Source organism: Chrysemys picta, chromosome 6, assembly GCF_011386835.1.
Source record: "Chrysemys picta bellii isolate R12L10 chromosome 6, ASM1138683v2, whole genome shotgun sequence".
Lineage (NCBI taxonomy): Eukaryota > Metazoa > Chordata > Testudines > Emydidae > Chrysemys > Chrysemys picta.
The window spans coordinates 39,664,677-39,686,159 of record NC_088796.1 but is presented as its reverse complement, the minus strand read 5'-3'; positions in this window follow the sequence as shown (position 1 = coordinate 39,686,159).

Here is a 21,483-nt window from a genome sequence, read left to right as displayed (position 1 = left end):
TTGAAGTTGAAAGGAAAATTCCCATTGACTTCAATGTGAATGGGAACAAAGAGGAGAAAAGTCTTAAGGATCAGGTCAAGTGAGTAATTTATCAACCAATAAAGGCCGCAGTTTCATTCATTATAATATAATACCTGGTGGGGGGAGAGGGCGAATCAGATATAGCACAGATTCTGAGATGAAAGCTGGATGAAAGCACAGCTCCACTGAAGGTTAGTAATGAACACTGTGCTGAATTCTAGAAAGTAGTAAAGCCATACAAGATTATGAAGCTGGGGCATAGTTCAAGTGAAGATAAGTGCTGTAAATATATTCCGGGGGGGGAAGAGAAAGTCCTGAAATAGAATTCTGCTGTAAGTATTTGAATTATTCAGTCTTGGTCACCTATAATATGGTGTTGGAAGGTAATACATTCTAGTTTACTACTTTCTCACAATAAATACAATATAAACATTTTAAACACTAATAATACCAGTCTATGGTTCAAAAACTTTGTTAATAAATGGCTCAGCAATGCAAGTGCTATGTTTTGCTTGAATAATTGTTCAGAACATGGTGTCCAACTGTTGTGCCACAACTTTATCCCTAGTATAATTCCACTGTACAGTGTAGCTATAGCCATATTTAAAGATTATGTTAAATGTCAAATGCATAGAGTGTAAACATGATAAAGACAGAACAAACTTAGTCACTTTGGTGAACAGTTTGTCCTTTGAATTAAGAAGGCAAGAGTAAATTATGTATACAGTGCTTCAGATGTGCATAAGTAGACACTGCAACAGTGTATGTTGCCATATTGCTATCTAGTAGTGAATATGGATAAGGGGACAGTAAATAAAAAAGGCTGACTAATCAAATAATTTAGGTTTGGCATGCAAGGGATTTGCCTCTTTAATTAGTTTTCACATTATTTAATATACCAGGTAAATCCTCTGAATATGTATCTTCAGTGCAATGTGCCTGAAATATCTAGACATTTGATAGGAAACTGTTACCAGGACACTTGTTCTACTATTCATAAAGTTAAAAGGATAAGAACTAACTTTTGGTACCACTCTTTTCTAACTTTATATGAAAGACTTCCCAATTTCTGCTAATGCCAGTGTTCGCTCCATATCCAGTCAAAATACACCAAAGAAGTATCAAATTAGAAACAGCATTAAGCAGAGTTTCTTATAAATGTAAAACTGGAAGGATCAACATTAAGTCAACACAGATTGATTCTCCAGATTTCTGAGACTGATGACCCATGAAAATTGTAATGATCTACACAAGTTACCAATACATCAGAACTACAGGCAGGGCTTTAGCTATCAACCATATTCATTATTTAACTTTTTAAAAAAATCTACTCTTGGATCATTTGGGTTAACTATGTGAATACATTTCTAATTTCATGCAGTTAAAATTCACATTAAACCATAAAAACACATTAGAAGCAATATGAACTCATAAAAAATGTCAAACTGTGCAATTTGTGAATATTACATTACCCAACTCAAAATTAAACACAGCAATGGTTAATGTGTCTGCAATAAATTAATGTTAATTGAGGGGTGGTAGTTATTTTCTGTAGCATATGGTTGCTTTGTTGTGTTGCAATCTACTGTAATAGAATTTCATAAGTACATAAAATTAAGTATTCATATGTGCACTGAAAGTAAACATTTCCCAATTATCAGATAGTCAAAACTTGTAGACGTAGGTTGCTGTTTCATAATTTAACAATAGACATTTGGTAGAGTTGGCTGAATGGATTCTACCTACAAAACACAGAGCCAGATTCTGTGACTTAATCACTCCTTGTAATACGTACTGAGAAAGGTGGTATAATCTGGCCAACAATGGTTGGGAGGGAGTTTTCTGACCCATTTGTGTTCCTGTTTGGGGCCTGTTCTATTTTGTCAATTACCACCTATTAAAAAGCCACATGAAAATGGGGAGTAGAAACATAATTTTAAAAATCCCACAGACCATGTTTTCATACTAAAAAAAAATAAAATGTAGTTTAGCTCAAATTCAGCACAAAGATTAATCTCAGTTCTTACTGCTTATTTTATCTGCACCTGTTCTCCCATCCCTAGCACTCTGATTACCTGACTATTTTGCACAGATAGGAGTTCTCCATCTCTTAAGCCACCAGGACTCAATCTGGTACTTCCAGAAATATCATCAAGCAATACCAATTGTTGTAACATCATTCTTGGACATAGGACTCAGTCCCGCCATTCTTACTCAGTTGTTGGAAGTTAATAGTTTTACCTGAGTACGGCAGGCACTGCCAGACCCTTTGGAAGGTCATATTTCCAAGAATGACAAAGATTATGTGAAGCATAATTTAAGTGTTTTCCCACTCTTATTTTCTGAACATAAATATAACTTTATGTGGGCTGGCTTTGAATTTAATTGCCGTAATCCTTATACTATTTTAATCATAACACAATAGCTTGTAACTGCTGCAAATGCTGCCTGTTGGCTTTTCAGAAGAAAATAAAACTTGCCTTATTCAACATCTTCATCGCAGGACCTCAGGTTGATAAATTAAAACTAACAGCACCCATGTGAGGTCAGTGCTCAAAGTGGGATGAGTGAGCAGGGGAATTGTTGGCATTGTCCCACACCATACACATAATTTTAAATAAAAGTACTATAGTTTTCTGTAGTTACAAAACATTAGCCATACTGCAATATTCCTCTTATGTGTGGAGAAATTGAGACAGAGTATGAACGGGTTAAAAAAAGAGTTTAAAGAAGAGATTGGTAAACAAAGGCATCTATTTCTGCACTTGACATTATAGGCACAATCAAAGTGATAATTGTCTAAGTATCTTTAATTGTGCCTGCACATATATTGTGGACATGAAACAGAGGCACTGTTAAGGCTGGGTGGAAGATCTATCCCTAAGAGCCTCATAAAAGGTTTCAATGACTCCCTGGCAGTTCAGGAACACAACCTGTGATTCCTGATTCACAATCCCCTGCTTTAACAATTCAATGATGCCACTTGGTTCACTCAAGCCTGTGTCTAATTTGCAAGTGTTTTAACAGATTCATCAGGCAACAGATGCCTTTCTGCATATAAACTCTCCAAAACAGCGGAAGGAAAACCAAGCCATAAAAGAAATAGAGCTAGGCTAAATTTTTGGGCCAAAACTTTTTCAGCAACAAATTCAGATTTCAGTGACACCAAAAAGTTTTATGAATTCATGCTAGTTTCAACAAATTGTTTCGGTAAAACGATTTTTTTTTTAAATCACCACATTTCATTTTGACATTTTCAAAGTAAAACATTTATATTTTTCTGTTGAAAATGACTTTAATTTTATTTGTAAAAAAAAAAAATCAAGAATATTTACAAATGGTCACAGTCAAAACAAAAAACATTTGGTCAATTTTGTTGAAATGTTTTGGCCAACCTGAACCAATTGTTTTCCAATTTTTCGGAATTGCCAGTAAAACAAAAAATCCATTATTTGCCCAGCTCTACAAAGATTTTAGGCTCATGTTAGTGAATGAAGTGCAAGTCAATTCAGCACCTCACAAGCGTTTCAGAACTGTAAATGCCCAGCAATCATTTCATTGACTTACTTACATAACATATTAGGATTAATTAGTGTCTAAAATATTTTTAAAGATTAAAAGTGCTATAGAAATGCCAAGTAGCACCACTGTCTTCTTGGACAGAGGGAGAAAAGAAGGTGGCATAGTCACAAGTGCAGGGTGTGACACATTGGCCCATTGGTTGTTCACTATGCTGTGTCAGCAATTCTTGTCAGGTCTGAAATATTCACAACACCTAACACTGTTGTCATGATATAGACCCAAAAGATGGCATGTAATGTATAATTGGAAAACTAAAAACTCACCGATCATTAAATATTCTTGCACAATTGTATGTACAGGTGCTTACAAAGAGTTATGGATATGTGATATAATTATGTTTTTAAAATGCATAAGCACAGTCTGTTGAGACAAAGGAACCTGTACTTGTTTGTCTGACTGGTCTGGTCATCAGGCAGAGACAATGGAGGTTCATTTACATAAAAGATAAACAAAGCCATCAAGCTAACAAGGGGAGGAGATAACTAACACTTCATCCCATATTCATCATAGTAATATTATGATGATATGATTATGGCATAATTATGATGCATTTTGTACAAGATAAGTCATGTGAGGTGTAATTGAAAAAGTTATGATTTGCTGAATATGATTTTCCTATTGGTATGCATATATCATTTTTGTATCTGAAGTTATAAATACTGACTATGTATCTGTACTTCAAATGTAGTTACACCTGGGTAACGCCCACTGGACAAGATGCTTTTAGTCTAGATAGCTGGTTGGGAAGGGCCTATTCAGGGCAATGAACCATTAGGGAAAACAATAGCTTAGGAGAAGCTTATCTCCCACTTGGTGAGCCTTCCTGAGAACACTGGAGACTGCCTGTAAGTAATGACTCTACAAGGACATGTGACCAGGCCACATGATTCTGAACTCCATCTTGGAATGTCAGTATTTTTCCAAAAACTGGTCTGGGAACCAAGCTTTGAAACAAAGGGTTCCCGCCATATGCTAAAGCTATATAAGGCAGGTAGTGACATCATCTGTGGTTCTTCAATCCCCACACAAGAAGACATTTGGAAACACCTGAGGAACAAAGACAGAACTGGGGGAAGTGCTGGACCCAGGCTAAAGGGATTTCTAGCCTGTGTATGAAACACCTGGGGATTTCCAAGCTGTAAAGCAAATGCAGCTTTTCCCATAAGAATCTGCAGCCCGCCTGTCTCATCAGCCAGGGTGAGAATTTGCTAGTTCATATCCTATCTTTCTAGTATCTTAGACTTCCTTTGTATTTTGTTTATTTACTAGGTAATCTCCGTTGATCTGTTTGCTATAATTTATAATCACTTAAAATCTATCTTTTTTAGTTAATAAACTTATTTTATGTTTTAATCCAAACCAGTGAGCTTTGACTGTAGTGCTTGGGGAAAATCTCTGCTTGGTTACCAGAAGTGTGCATTGTTCTCTTCACATTGAGGGAGAGGCAGACCAGGTACTAAACCCATATACTGGCCAGATTTGACCAGGGCAGGACGGTATTGCTCTGGGGTCCTAAGATGGGAAGCTGGTGGTTAGAGAGCCTGTGTGTAACTGCAGCTGGGTGTGTCCCTACCTGTGTGAATGCTGGTGAAAGTGCAAGCTTGGAGGGCTTTGCAGCTTGTCACAGCAGCACAGTGTGAGAGGGGACCCAGGCTAGTGGGGCAGAGGGCTCAGTGGTACCCCAGTTCCAGGTGGCACCCCAGGGGGAACCCGTCACAACTAAAATGTTATTATCTCCAGGGCAGGAAGGACCAGCATGAAGTTGCCACCAGATCTATGGCATCTCTTCTTAGAAGATGAAAAGGAACTTTAGCTGAGAATTTATTTCAATGGTTTATTGGACTATAAATACAAAGGGTCTGAAACTCAAATGATAAGTAAATGAGTCAGTTGATTGTATACAATATTACTATATTATAAAAGTGCATCAAGTAAGGTCTTTTATGAAAGCTAATGACACACTGGTGATTAGTATAATTGTAATACATATGTATTAACACTACATGAGGAATTATGAATACTCACTGACATTATGCTTTAAAGTCTGTGACCAAACAAAGGGAGAAACAGGTTTTCTTTCAGACAGAAGGGAAGACATCTATCTACCTGTATCCAATGAAATTAAGCAAGGTGTGGTCAAAAACAAGATAAGCCCCATTTATATATGAATCAGCAGGGGGATGGGAAATCCACAGGAAGGGAAGAACAGTATGAGGTTATCTTGAGTCTGGGGACAAAACAATGAGTTTGAGAAGAGATTAGAGAGATAAGAAGCCATTTTGACATTCTTCATTGGATAGATAGAAGGGGCCAGAGCTCTTGTAAGCCAAGAAAGATGGATTCTGCAACCAAGAGTTGAAGCCTCTGGGAACTGAATATAGGTAAGAAACCTGCTTAGATAAAGATCTTTCACCTAGGAAGACAAGGGAGGCCAGCATCTTGTACTTCTGTGAAAGGTCTTGATTGAGAGAAAGTCAGAAATAGCTGGAAAGAAGTCTACCTTGAACCAAGGCTGTAGCTTCTTAAGGCTTATAAACTGGAAAGCATATTTACTTTTATTTGCTCATCACCATTTTGTCTTGATCCCTACTATTTGAACTCATTTAAAACTCTCTTCTTGTTAATAAATTTGTATTACTTTTAATCTAAACAAACCCAGTGCCGTGTTTGAATTGAAGAGATTATTAATTCCAGATAAAGTAATAATTTTTTTTCTCTCTAATGTACAATACACTTTATTAATTCCCTGAGCACTGCAGGACAGGGCTGGACACTTCAGGGCAGATGGTTTTGGGGAAATTTGGTACTGGCAGCATTGTGGGATCACCCTACAAGTAGTAACCAAGGCTGGTGGAGACCAGGGTGGAGCTGTTGTGCTGTAGGCAGGTTGCATGGGTCAGAGTGCTGAACCAGAGCTGCACAGCACACAGACACTCAGAGAACCACATGCTTGTCTTCTGGCTGATGGTGTCCAGGCTGTAAGCCACAGCAGAAGAGCATTTACAGTACCCAGGATTACCGGGCAGGTAATGACAACCTCTCACTGCTCTAAATTGCACCCCAAAACATGACACAGGGCTCCAAGGAGGAAACCTGATGTTCACAAAACAGCTGCAACTTCCCCTTGCCGGAAAGGATTGCAGTCATCTTATGTCACCAAAAAAACAAGCAGTGCTGCTGACTGGGGAGACAGTGTAATTAGGTTGGCTGGGGTTGTGCTGAATCAAGATGGTACTCAAGGATATTACAACTTTCTTCTGGAGCAAAGAGTGAACATGACCTAGTATCTCTAAGTACAAAGTCATTTACAGTGAGTCAGTGTCCGTAAGTACTGGAGAGTCCGAAAACAAGTGAACAGTGATATTTGGGAACAACTATCTTCGTTGTTATCTTAGTTCTTTGTCTGGAGGGTATATGGGATAGTGCAGAGGAATTGAAAATAATTCTATTCACTCACTCTATATATGAGGGGTCTGAAGCACATGACTTATGAGGAGAGGCTGAGGGAACTGGGCTTATTTAGTCTGCAGAAGAGAAGAATGAGGGGGGATTTGATAGCTGCTTTCAACTACCTGAAGGGGGGTTCCAAAGAGGATGGAGCTAGGCTGTTCTCAGTGGTGGCAGATGACGGAACAAGGAGCAGTGGTCTCAAGTTGCAGTGGGGGAGGTCTAGGTTGGATATTAGGAAACACTATTTCACTAGGAGGGTGGTGAAGCACTGGAATGTGTTACCTAGGGAGGTGGTGGAATCTCCTTCCTTGGAGGTTTTTAAGGCCCGGCTTGACAAAGCCCTGGCTGGGATGATTTAGTTGGGAATTGGTCCTGCTTTGAGCAGGGGGTTGGACTAGATGACCTCCTGAGGTCCCTTCCAACCCTGATATTCTATGATTCTATGATGTGTAGAAAATCAGAAAATTAATTCCAGCTTTCTTTTACAATCCATGGCAAATTCCTAGCCGTGATAGGCAAGACCTGGAGGTTTGGTTTGGTTTGGATAGGCATCCAAAAAAATCTTGTAATAGTAATATATTACAGAGTCTTGCATATATAGCTCAATGGAGTGAATGCAACCCATGATGGGAGAAACCAGAAGATGTTACCAGATGTTAAAGTGTGCCAGAATGCAGTTCCAGCTGCTAACAAGAATTAGACAGCACGGTGCCTACAAAGTCACAATAGTTCGTTGCAAGAGCCACAACGATACAAAGCATCACAAGGTACAAACTATTTGTGATCCATCTAATTTTTGGAAGCAGTTTAGCCAGGCACTTTAGCCTTGGATAGTTTAGTCATTGACATTTGGTGCTAGACCAAATTCTTGTTGGCAGTTTCTCAGACTAAGAATTGAATATGGAGAGAGAGAAACAAACCAACCCTCACAGGGGTAGCATTGTCACACATTTGGTTGGGCAGCGTGTGGAATAATTGCACTGCTTCTGCTCATTTGATACCTGTATTCCATGGCTAAACAGACATCTTTAGTGTGAGAAGTATGAGGAGAGTCAGATTTCATAGGAAGTTACAAGCGAGAAATAACGTTTTCTAAAATACGATTTTATAGTTATGCAAGTCAAGTTGAAGTGAGGGATGTGGTCTCATAATACTATTTAAAAAACAAAACTAATAGACTACTTTCTATTTTGAGCCATGAAAAAAAATAAGCTCTTAACTCCTGGGTTTGGACAGTTTTTCCAAGGTTAGATCTATCTGCACTCTTCCTTGACAGGTAGGTTGTACAGTGGTGAGGTCATAGTTGCTGCGCATACATATAAGCCATTCTTAGCCTCATCCAGTCAAATCTCTAATGACATTCAAAGTACTGAAATAAACAATGGCTGATGATGGGTGAAGTAATGAAATCACCCATTTATTGTAATTATACATTGTAGAACAGGGGTCGGCAACCTTTCAGAAGTGGTGTGCCGAGGCTTCATTTATTCATTCTAATTTAAGCTTTTGCATGCCAATAATATATTTTAACGTTTTTAGAAGGTTTCTTTCTATAAGTCTATAATATATAACTAAACTATTGTTGTATGTAAAGTAAATAAGATTTTTAAAATGTTTAAGAAGCTTAATTTAAAATTAAATTAAAATGCAGAGCCCCCGGACCGGTGGCCAGGACCTGAGTAGTGTGAGTGCCACTGAAAATCAGCTTGTCTGCCACCTTTGGCATGTGTGCCAGAGGTTGCCTACCCCTGTTGTAGAACTATGCAGTGAGAAAGACAGTTCTATATCTTAACAGAATATGCAACTATGTGTATACAATCACCAATACAAATAACTGATTATCATTATAATTCATTATTTTTCATTTTCTAACTGCAGAATGGATACAGTGCTCAACAGAGGACAATTAAATGATCTTGACCTTAACTCAAGTAAGAATTGCAAAGGATGCACATTTCTTTAAGTAGTATATGATAGTTTCCTTATACATAATGTTGAGCAACCACTAAGACCAGAGGCTGTTTGAACAGCTAGAAAATGTGGTGGATATTATGATATTTGAGTGTTAATAGCATGCTTACCACTATTAGAAGACGACATGGGGCGAGATTCTTAGCAACTGTAAATTGGCATAATTGTGTTGAAACTGTTACAGCTGTGCTGATTTACTCTGGTTGAACATCTGGCTCAAGGAGTTCACAGTCTAATGTAAAACTATTACAAAAATAGTGCATTCCACACTAAAAGCTACTTTAAGCAAACATTAAGGTTGCATAAATCAAGCACTGCAAAATCAAGAATTGCTAAAGTTAAGGTCACACATGCAGACTTTACTTTTGCTATTTCCTTCATACTAAAATAAAATAATTTCACACTGACGTTATCTGGTTGCTGTTTCTGCTGAGCAAAACATACTAGCTTTTTCTGTGATCATGGAATTGTATAATGCACTGGACTATGGTCATAATCTGGGGTTTACAACACTTTATTCTGTTGCCAAGAAAGTTACTGGTGTCGTGTTTCTCTTTACACTTACCCATCATCATAATGTGCCTAACTTTATGACTTCATCAGCATATCAAATAAAAGGGGTTAATAACTAGTAGCGGAACTTAGAAAAACATCTTTAAAATCTAGTCTACATTAAACTTAGATCCATTTACTTTTCATGTTTTAATAAGCCTAAAACTGCTAAAAAGAAACTTCATTTTTCCGCAAGCCAACTTTTCATAATTCCTCCTCACTGCCTCTCATAATTTCTCAGTCATTTTCTCATAATTTATCCATAGTGTCTCCATACACAAGTTATATTGATACCTATGCAAATGCAAACTGACACTTAATTGGAAAAACAATTATGAAGAGCCTTTGGAACATCCTTAGAGAATACAAACTTGCAAAAAAACAAACTTCTTCGTGGATTTAGCCATTGCTTCACAAGAATGTGACTACAAAAGTATTTTTCTAACTAAGCATTCCATTACCAGATTGCAGTGCACCTACTGAGCTTCTGTTTTAAATACTAATTGACTATTGCTACTCATTATTTACAAGCTTCATTAAACATAGACAAGAAGCTTAAAACTTTAGATGATACTTTTAAAATAATAAATACCCAATATTTTGATTTTCCCCAGCATGGCATTTTCTAATTCCATTAGGAAAGGTAATAGTTTAACCTGTACAATCCCTCAAAGCATTAAAGGATTTCCCAGAATGCAAACAACCTATACAAATTCTCATTTAGAGATGTGCTTCTCTGTATTAATAAAGTAGCTCTATAATTAAGACAAGTGTAGGTCCAATCCTGCAGCTAGGGTTTGCCAGAAAACAAGAATTTTATTTAGCCAAAAATTTCAAGGTTTCAACATTTATTTTGAAAAATTTTGTGAAGGAAAAAAAAAAAAAAACCCTAGAGCACACATGCCTCAGAACAGTAATAGCCCAAGGGTTAGGGCAGTCACCCGGAATGTGGAAAAGTCAGTTTCAAGTCCCACTTTGCCCACTTCAGACCAGAGATTTGAACATTGGCTCCCAGAACCCAAGTGAGTGCCCCAACCACCAGGCTGCAGAATCGGTCTCTCTCTCATTCTCTCCTGTTGGAATTGTTCCATGGTGTATAAATATTTAAATATTCATTGGGCCAGAGCAGGAGAAGAGAGACTGACTACACACCTCAATCAAGTCGGTTATCTGAATCAGGCAGAACACAGACTTGAAGCTGAGTCTGCCACATCCCACATGAATGCCCCAACTACTGAACTATTGGCTCTGCTGGGCTCGCACTCTCTCTCTCTCTCTGACCAGATATTCCAGTCTGGACCTGAGAAACTCTCTCAGCAATACTTCCATGAAAACTGGTACGTTTCCACAAGTTTCAACAAACCAAAATTTTCCATAAAAAAAAAAGTTTTGTTGAAAAGATCCCGACTAGCTCTACCTGCATTGTGATCTGTTAGCAAAGACCGCTGTGACTACATGAAGTCAATGTGTCTTCACAAGGGTATAAGGAACCACAGTAGCAGATTGAATTGCAGGACTGGAGTCTTTCTTTGTCAGTCATAGGGAGGAAAAGCTGTAGAAGGACTGTAGAATATCAGAAGTCAGAAGCTAGATGGTAAGTCTATGTTTGAAAATTGATAGGTTAAATCAAATCTTGGATGAGTTTTTTGAAGCCCAAGATAATTTTGAGGAAAATAAAGAGTCAAATCTCCATGACCTCCTGGGAAATGTAGTCATTTCTGCAACATACATACAAAATGGAGGCCAGGCTGAACAATAAAAACCTCATTCTTATCTTATGATTTTCTGACTCAGTCCTATAAATTTGTTGCCAAGCATTTCAAGAGGTCCAGGTGGCAGTGGAGTGTATTCTGGCAAAACATATGGAGAACCAAAGCCTGAGATTAAGGGGTTATGTACACAAACATTTAGTTCACAGCAAGCTGGGGTGTGAATCAATTGATTAATTGCCATGGATTAATTGCCCAGGTGGACCCTGCAGATGTGCATTAGCAGTTCATCCCATATCAAAGAGGACTAGATCAAAGCACATTTAAGAATGGTTAATGCACGTCAGCAGGGTCCATATGGACAGTTAGTCTGTGGGAGTGCAGAATAGATTCACCCCCCTGTTTGCCATGAACTAATCCATATAGCCAAGTCCTAACTGCTAAAGGAATTCATGGTACAACTCTGTAATGCAACTCCATTGCCCCCAGTGCCGGTATTAAACTGACACGAATTACATGAAGTGGACTTACTGGTTAGAGTGCTGGGTTTGGTCAGGAATCCGTCATAACTACGGTACAGATGAGTGGGACAAAGTTATTCCTGAGACACGGAACAAATAATAGTGGCTAAAGAACTAAGATGAGTCAGGAGACAATGACAAGGTGAAACATAGCAGAATATTAAGGGCTGGCTGCCTGCCGATCACATGACTCAACAGGAGATAAACAGAAGAAGCATGTCCTCTTTTGGGGGCTAAGAGAGAGAAAGGGAATGACCTCTGGGGACTGCAGCCTGCTGTGGTCAGGGGAATCACTTTATTTTATGTTACTTTGGAGATTTGTGTTTGAATAAATTGTGCCCTGAGGCAAGGACCTCAACCACACTTGGGCATGGCCCTGGTTCTTTCCTGGGCTGGTGAGATAGCCGCCACTCCATCCCCTCAGTGTATAGAGACTTTTCTCTACATCTGGAAGAAGCTATCCCAACCACTGCAGCTCCAGAAAACCAGAATACAAACTCCACTCAGTGTGATAGAATCAATCACACTGTGGAAACTGGCTACCCTGAATAACTATTGACCAGTGGGACACACGTTTGGTATAGGGCAGTCCACATAGTGGTTGCTTTTGTGGAGAGAGTATACATGACAATATAGGCCACATGTGATCCAGCTGACAGATGTGCCCAAGATCACTTGAGGTATTTAAAGAGTTGGGTTTTGTGTACAATGCTGGGAATATGGAGTGTTCATTCTGTGTCCACCTCTTCAGATCAGGAAATATGCCAACAGAAAAGGTCATCATTTCATGATCATACAAGCTTTGGTGGATTATCACAGCTGGATGTACTCAAAGGATGGAAAGACAGAATGAAAAATGCCATAATTTTTTTTTAATTGGAATTTTCAGGAGCAGACTGCACGGCATACTCTTCTTAGCCCAAAGCAAAGATGTTAAAAAGCTCTTCATCTGCACCTTGACTCTTGAACGCCTCTATTTTAACATTATGTGGTATTGCAGAGCTAAATCTCTCTCTAAAAAATGCAAATGATTTGAACATTTGTGATAATAGATAGACTAGAATGGTACGACGTATTATTGTGTATTTATGATATTTACAAAAAATTCAAATAACTCTGCTACAAAATAGCTATGGCTTGTTAATTCACCTCACTGCGCCTAGGCTCTGTAGCACAGATGTGACATTGGATGTTATTCCAAAGTAATTAGAAGATTACTTCTAACCATGAGTAGAGCGAAGTTCTGGAACAGTGTCCCAGTAGGAGTAGTGGATCAAACAATTTAACCAGTTATAATATGGAGCTTGATAAATTTATGAACAGGACTATATGATGTGATTGCCTACGATATCAGAGAACATGACGCAAGAGGTCCCTTCCAGTTCTAAGTCCTCTTTTCCTAGGTTTAAAGCCCATTCAATAATGTGCTATAATGAGGTGATTTAAGAAAAGAAGGCCATCCTCATCCTTTTATTTCTTTGCTGCTGTGGATTTAGGTCAGATTTTTGTTCTTATTTCCATTATGTTGCAGACTTTTTTGTAGATTAATCTCTCATATATTTTAATGGATTAAAAAACACAGGGCTTTCTTCAGCCTTGCCTCATTCTGGCTTCTGTTACCTCCCTCCACAGGCCAGGACAAGGGGACAAGGGAGGGAGCACCAGGCTCAAAATGGAGGCTAAAGAATGTGGGGCTAAAAGGTCCCCCGTCCCTAATCCCCCCCACTTCCCTTGCAACCTACCCCTTTTGTCACCCCTCCCAGCCTCTTACCCAAATTTCCACCCCCCTGCCCTTGGCCCAAAGCCTCTCCAACCCATCTCCCTTCCCATTAGTCCCCCCCCCACCAGCCATTTGCCTAATACCAAAGCCCCAAACGCTTCTCCACTCATTTACCCTAATTCCTCCACCTTCTAATCCCCTCTCCCCTCCCTGCACCTCTCTAACCCCACATCCCCTACGCTGCTTCAACACCCGCAAACATACTGCTGTGGCCCCTCCACCCCCCACCCCCCATATTCCTTAGCTCTGCACCAAAAAAGTTATAAGAATCTGAAAATATTATGAGAAGCTCATGTTAGGGGGACTGTGTATCAGGACCTCTTTTCTAAGTGACCTAACTACAGCAGAACCTCAGAGTTGCAAACACCAGAGTCGGGAATTGACCAGACAACCACACAAATCATTTGGACCTGGAAGTATGCAGTCAGGCAGCAGCAGAGACCAAATAATATTAATAATAATAAAAAAAATACAGTACAGTACTCTGTTAAACGTAAACTACAGAAAAAAATAAAGGGAAAGTTTAAAAAAAGAGTGACAAGGTAAGGACACTGTTTTTGTGCTTGTTTCATTTATATTAAGATAGTTAAAAGCAGCATTTTTCTTCTGCATAGTAAAGTTTCAAAGCTGTATTAAATCAATGTTCAGTTGTAAACTTTTGAAACAACCAACATAACGATTTGTTCAGAGTTATGAACATTTCAGTGTTATGAACATTTATTCCAGAGATATTTGCAACTCTGAGTTCTACTGTACTTGCTTTCCTTTGATCACACCCAGCTCCACTGTTCAGAAAACATAATAACATTATCCTGATTATCTTTCGTCATTCCATTTAATAAATCATTTAATCAACAATATTCCTAAAGTAAAATCAGAAATCCTTCTATATCCTGCTTCTTCAAAGACCTCCATCACCTTGCCTGAGTGCTTCTTCAGTGGAGAAATCCACAACAGTTCTAATGTCTCCTCTTCCACAGAGTGAAGACTGCATTTTTTATTCCCTAGCACTTCTTTCAGCATGCCTTGCAGCCGCCTACAGTCAGCAGACCCCTGGCACTATACATCCCAAAATGCTTGTCCTTAAAGGGAGAGAAATTAGAGCAGAGATCTGCTAGCCCAGACATGTCCTTAAACAGACAGCACACCCTTGACACAAATACTTGAAATGACAAATACTGACAACTGAAACATACATTTCCCACATAACAATATCACCTAAATAATAATATTAAGATACTAAAATTGAGATAAAAATAAATAAACAAACCATCTGTGTTGTGATAAAATGGGACTTGATTCTGCATTGTTACCCCAGTTTTATGCTTCAGTGTAGTCATACTGCTGCAAAACTGGACTAACGGAGCAGAGAATCAAGCCCAATGTATTTGCTTATTATCTAGGCAGTATAAGATTTATGATTTCCCTGACTATTCATTTCCTTGCTGTTAAGTGCTTGGGTTTTATAAACGACAGAGAACTGCACAATTGTCAGTGAGCAATCTTCATTGATTCTGAAATAAAGTTTTATGTATACACAACATTTTGACCAGACTTTCCTGAGTTCCATTAAACAGTGAAATGACACAGCATTATATTTCACTTCGTTGCAAGATGCCATATTAAAATGTCAGCCTCCTGAGAACAAGAGCTTAAGGGACTTACTGGAACCAATATCAAATGTTTTCGACTGTGGGTTTGCAGTGGCAGACAACACAAAGAAGTGCTTGGTAAATCAGATGACAATATAGCTGTTATAATAGCATTGCTACCCAAAGCTGAAAGTCTGCTATTTAATTTAACAGGTAAATCTCAATTCAGAATTCATTTGAAGTCCCCTGTGGATTGAAGTTGACTATTTGCTTTTGATTAGAAAAAGGCTGAACTTCTTCAGAAAAATTTATGTATATCTGAATCTAGGGGTGCCACCTTCATGGTGATCTGAAAGGTTCACACTATCTACCCAAGTGCTCACTTAGTCAGTAAACCAGACTTCTTTCAGTGCCCCCATAAGGTAAATGAGAAAGAGCAAGAGAAAATTAGCTACAAATCCATTTATAATGAAAAGCCACTTTGAGTGTTCATCCTTTTTAGTTACAGTGCATGTGCCTTGCTGTCCTTTTAGGCAATGCAGTGATTTAGGTATAAGATGGGCTCCTCTTCTAAAGCACCCAGCTGGCCACTTCCCTTTCATAGATCAAATAGTGTGAATGAGCTCAAATCACACCTTAGACAACTTTCTCAGAGTCAGAAGTGGAGTTTCCTTGAAAACAAACCTTCTGAACTGGCTGCTTGCCTACATGCATCAGAGAACTGTTCTCTGGGCCCCATGGTTACAAGCTAAATGGTGGATAAAGTCAAAGCAGGCCCCAGGCACCAAGGAGACCATAATATTCTGGGACTTCCACCACAAATCTGCGAGTGGACTTAGTAGTTTGCTTTTTTGCACAGGTCCCAAGTAGTGAGAACACCCAAAATATTTAAGTGGATTTGAAGAACTGAGTTTTTGGTCAGCTTCAGGGCACATTTAATCTTAAGTGGTCCTTGAGCAAACTCAAATATATTATGGTATGTTTTAAAGTTCAGAAAACAAGTATCTTGTGACTGGAAAAAAATGTTACTTGCCCATACAGTAACTGTTGTTCTTCAAGATGTGTTGTGCACATATATAGTCTACTGTAGGTGAATGTGAGCCTAATGCACTCAAGTTGGAGACTTATCCCAACAGCATTAGCATGTGGCAGATGCGTCCCTTCTATCCTTGTGCATGGAGCTCTATTTCTTCACATGGCCAGCTAGTGAATATTCGAAGTAGTGGAGCAGGTGGGAGGGTTGTGGAATGCATATGTGCAGAACACATAAAAGAATAACAGTTACTGTACAGGTACGTAATCACTTTTTCTCCTTTGAGTGATTGTGCACATACACATTCCACTGTAGGTGATTCATCAGTAGTTTCCCTGCAAGTAGTGGGACTTTAGATTATGTGAAGAGACTGCAGCACTGACTTGCTGAAATTCAAATCATCTCAGGAAACTTGAGTAATGGTGTAGTGTCTGAAGAAGGTACATACGTACAACCATGTTGCTGCTTTGCAAGTGTCCACTATATGAATGTTGCTCAAAAAGGCTGACGAAGTGGAATGAGCCCTAGTAGAAAGGACCATTATCCTCAGAAGAGAGACCTTTGCTAGATCACAGCAAAGCTTGATACAATCACATGCCATGGGATGTACATTCAGCTGAAACAGGTTTCCATTTAATCCTTTCAGCATAGACTACAAAAGGTGTAGGAGATGATCTGAAAGCCTTTGTGCCATCTAGGAAAAAGGACAGAGTCCTCCAAACAAACAAGGTATGAAGCTTTTCTTCAGCCTTGCTAGAATGAAGCTTCAGAAAGAACACTGGAAGATGAATGGTCTGACTGAGGTGAAATGCTGAAACAATCTTGGTCTTAAATTTAGGATGTGGCCTAAAAGAGACCTTGACTTTGTGGAATATCATGAAAGAAGGCTCAGCAAGGAATATTTATGCCAGAAGGTCTGACACCATCCCTGCAGAAGTAACTGCTACCAAAAATGTTTTCATTGATAGCAATGGTAAGGATACTTGATGGAATCTAATATAATTAAAATGTGTATAAAAGAGAAGTCAACTATAAGTGACACAGCTTCAGGTAAATAATTGTAAATTTTAACAGCAAGGTTTACTTCATGGACAATCCTGTTAGGAAAGAAATGGGTTGCATTCATATGGATTTCTTTTAGTTTAAGTGATAAAGTGAGGAAATAAGTCTATTGTTTGCAATTAAGCAAACTATCAAGTTAATGAAATACACCTGGGCATAAAGAGGCACTAAATAAAAGGAACTGAAACCAAATAATGTGTTTATAAGGACACTTGACCACAGAGTAGAATAATCAGAAACTGTTTGGTTAAGAATGGACAGACTCAGCTCAGACATACATACCAAGATCCTACCATGGTTGTTAAAACAAGAACAACAGAAATGGAAGATTTATACAGCTGTTCTGGCCTACTGGAAAACAACAGTTCTTGAAGTGACTTTGAATTGTACAATGGATTTTTAAAACAAGTTTAAAGAGCATTAAAGAATATGGATGGACTTTGTATAAATTATATGAACTTTAAACTGGACATTTCAGCGGCTAGCAGATTGTTGATGGAGAAACTTCAACTTGAGCAAGTATATCTGCAACACTGAGCAAGGGATGCACCACAAGGAGCTAACAGATAGTGACTCATGGAGGTATGTTGCTAATCAGAGCAAACCAAATGGTGTTCAAGGTATGTGCCAAGATGCTTATACCAACAGTTATCACCTACCTTGTTTTAGACCGGATGATGTGACAAGCTTAAAAAGAAGCTAAACTTCCTCAGAAAAGTTTGTGTATATCAGAATCTAGGGGTGCCACCTTCTTGGTGATCTGACAAGTTCATACTACCTACTCAAGTGCTCACCTTGTCAGTATACCAGGCTTCTTTTAGTGCCCTCTATAAGGAAAATGAGAAAGAGCAAGAGAAAGTTAGCTACAAATCCATTTATAAAGAATAGCCACCTATAGATTGGAAAATTTCAGTCCCAGTTGCAAGAAATCAAAAGCTCATGTCTCATTCCCTGACTGGATGGTGATATAGGACAATTCATTCTGCTTGGACATTTCAAATCTTCAAAAGAAGTATGAGTTACCATCTAATTGCTCTGTGCCAGCAACTCCAAGAACGGGAACCAAGTTGGCCCACCCAGAAGAAATAGGATAAAATGGCCTGTCTCCTTCAGCACATCTCTTCCCAAAAGCCAAAGAAACCTGAAAGGGAGAAGACTGAGGTTCTGGGCCAGCCACCTATGAGTCGTCGTGGTGACATCAAGTACATATCAGGCTTTAATTGTCTCTTTCTATTTTCTAGTAACTTGGGTTTTGTGCTAGCGCACTGGGAAAAGACTATAGTCATGTCTGTCCTTCACTTCACCTGTGTTTGCACTGTCAACTCCTGCTGTGAATGGTAACTGAGCAGAAAGCTGATGGCTGAGCAAAGATTTGGTGGTAAGTAACACAAAGACATTCTTTTGGGTGAGGACCCAATCAGTCAATCGACCACTTCCTGAAACTGAGTATCTAATTAGTAAAGAAGTATACATGCTTGTGTGTTTTAGAGATTGTCACAAAATTACAGTGTGTGTCTGTGTTTTGTAACAGGTTCCAATCATGATTGCTATAAACTAGCTTTAAATTGAACAAGTTACTGTTAACTAGGATTACAGAATATTGTATATGTGTCTACCATAGCTAATGGTTTCATACTGCCTTTCAAACTCTCGTGTGTACTGACGTCAAATGAGACCAAATGTGCAAACATTTTGAATTGCACTCAGCATATACAGTATGTCATAAGTGTAGGAGTTTGTTAGATACTTAGGAGTGTTAGTCAGATCCTGGGACTAATACCATTCACTGGGAAAGCTAGGTTTTGGATTGTTTTTCCTGAGTTGTATTAGCAACAGCTGAATTAATGACAACCAATTGGCACAAGTGATGCCCGTGGGACTCGGATAAAAATTGGAACAAAATCACCTTCCCAAGATAGCAATTGAGTATAAGTGCCATTTCCTATTGTGGTTGTGTGATTTGATTCTGAAAACCTGATCAGTTATATCAACCAATTTTCTATTTTGCATTAGCCAAGTCATAGTCTAATACCCTTTTTAGCTTCTTATATCCCACATTATTAGTTGCTGTTAGGGATATTTATTAAAACTCTATAAAAGTAAATTCAGTGCGAGTCCTTTTCTTTAGTTAAGCAATTGAAATTAGAAGAACCTAAGAAAGGTGGTACCAGTCATCAGTTAAGCAGTTGCTTAACTAAGGTTTGTTTTATACCCTAACTTTCTTTATAGACCATTCATGGTATTCTATTAAGTGTCTGCCAAGAGTGTCAGCTCTAGTATTTCTCGCTCCTGGGAGGGTGAAATGCCCATAGCAGAATAATGTTCTTTATGGAGAAGGGGATCACTGAGTTGACCTTGCTTGTTCAGATAAAAACATAGCAGTGGTATTGTTGGTAAGAATTTGAACCACTTGATTCCTGATGATAGTGATGAAAGTCTCAGACCCGGTGAATGGCTTAAAGCTCCAATACATTTACATGGAGGGTAGCCTCCTCTGATGTCCATAGTGCTTGAGCCTGAAGTTGCCTCAGATGAGCACCCCAATCCACAGTGGATGCATCTGTTACAGGAGTTATTGTTGGCTCTGGGGGTAAGGAAGGAACCTCTCTGCAGACATTCTGGGAATCTAGTCACCAATTCAAGGACTGAAACTCTCGTGCAGGTATGCAAATCAGTATGTCCAGACAGGATATGTCTAAGTGCGTCTGACCCACTGGCTAGCCAGAGCCACTACCCACTCTGCAACGTCCACACTGCTATTTTCAGCATGCTAGCTCTAGGGGAGCAAGCATGAATCTACCTACACAGGCTGGGAGTCATGCTCCCAGCTGCAGTGTAGACATACCTAGAGTGTCTGCTTGGAGGGTATACTGAGTGAAGCCAGGCCTGCAGTTGAACTCTGACATACTCAGCCATGTAAGTGCATGAGGCCATGTGTTCCAACAGCTGAAGGCAAGAATGCACTGTTGTCCTGGGCTCAGACTTAAGATTTTCACAAAAGATGACCGGATGATTGTTTTTCCTCAGTTGTGTTAGCAACCTGTCTGGCGGGAGGTTAATCTCAGCAGTCTTGGTGTCGAGATCTGCCCCTAGGAAATTTATTTTTTATGTTAGTCGTAATGTCAATTTCTCTATAGTTAACTTTAGCCCTAGATGAAAGAACAGATCTGATTATGAAGATAGTGTTTTGGACCCATCCCTTTGACGTTCCTCAGACTAATCCAGATAGGGAAATATTTGAATTCTGGAATTATGAAGATGGGCCACTACTACTGTCCTGCTCTTGGCAAACCCCCTCTGGGCTGAGGACAGACCGAAGGGCAGTATTGCATATTGGTGGTGCATGTTCCTGACTACAAGTTGAAGATACTTTCTGTGGGCTAGCTGTATTGCCACATGAAAGTAGGCATCCTGCAAAGCGAGGGCAGCATAACAATCTCCAAGGAAGGGTAAATATATGCAAGGATGACCATCCTGACTTTGATTTTCTTGATGAATTTGTTCAGCTTTCTCAAATCCCAAAAAAAGGCCCTAGACCATCTCTTTTTTGGGGAAATGATGGGAATAGTAACCTTTTCCTCTATGCTGGCAAGGAATTTTCTTTTCTCTGCTGCTCCCAATTTCAGAAAGAGACTGTACTTCCTGAAGTAGCACCTGAGTGGCACTGTTACCCCCTGCACGATGTCAGAACACCTGGAGTGCAGAGCCAAGCCCAGCCAGCCTCACAACCCTTTGACACATTCTGGTGACCCATTTTCAGGTTATGACCCACGGGTTGAGAAACTCTGCCCTAGTTTAAGCAAGATGCTTGCAATGTTGAGAACACTGAAAGTCATGTCAATTAAACCTCCTGCTGAGCAGCTGTAGCACCAGTGGCATTTTTTATCTAGTATGGCTGTGGCCTGAGGTCTAACTCCTGGTACTACATAGAAGCAAATTACCTGAAAAGTCAGGGATGGCCTGGGAGGAGGTAGGGCCCTAGCTCCTCCACTTTGCTACGTCGAATGTTCTAGTTCACTCTGAGGATGAAATCTGCACCATGGTAGTGGAGAGAGCAGAGTAAACCTACACATACACATTGAGCAACCCACGGAGAGGACATGTCTGCATGTTCCACCAGTTTTGAGTCTACCATCTCTAATGGGAAACCTGATTTTAAGAAGAGAAAATACAGTATCAGGAATCTGAAGAATCTTTCAAGTCAGTGGTA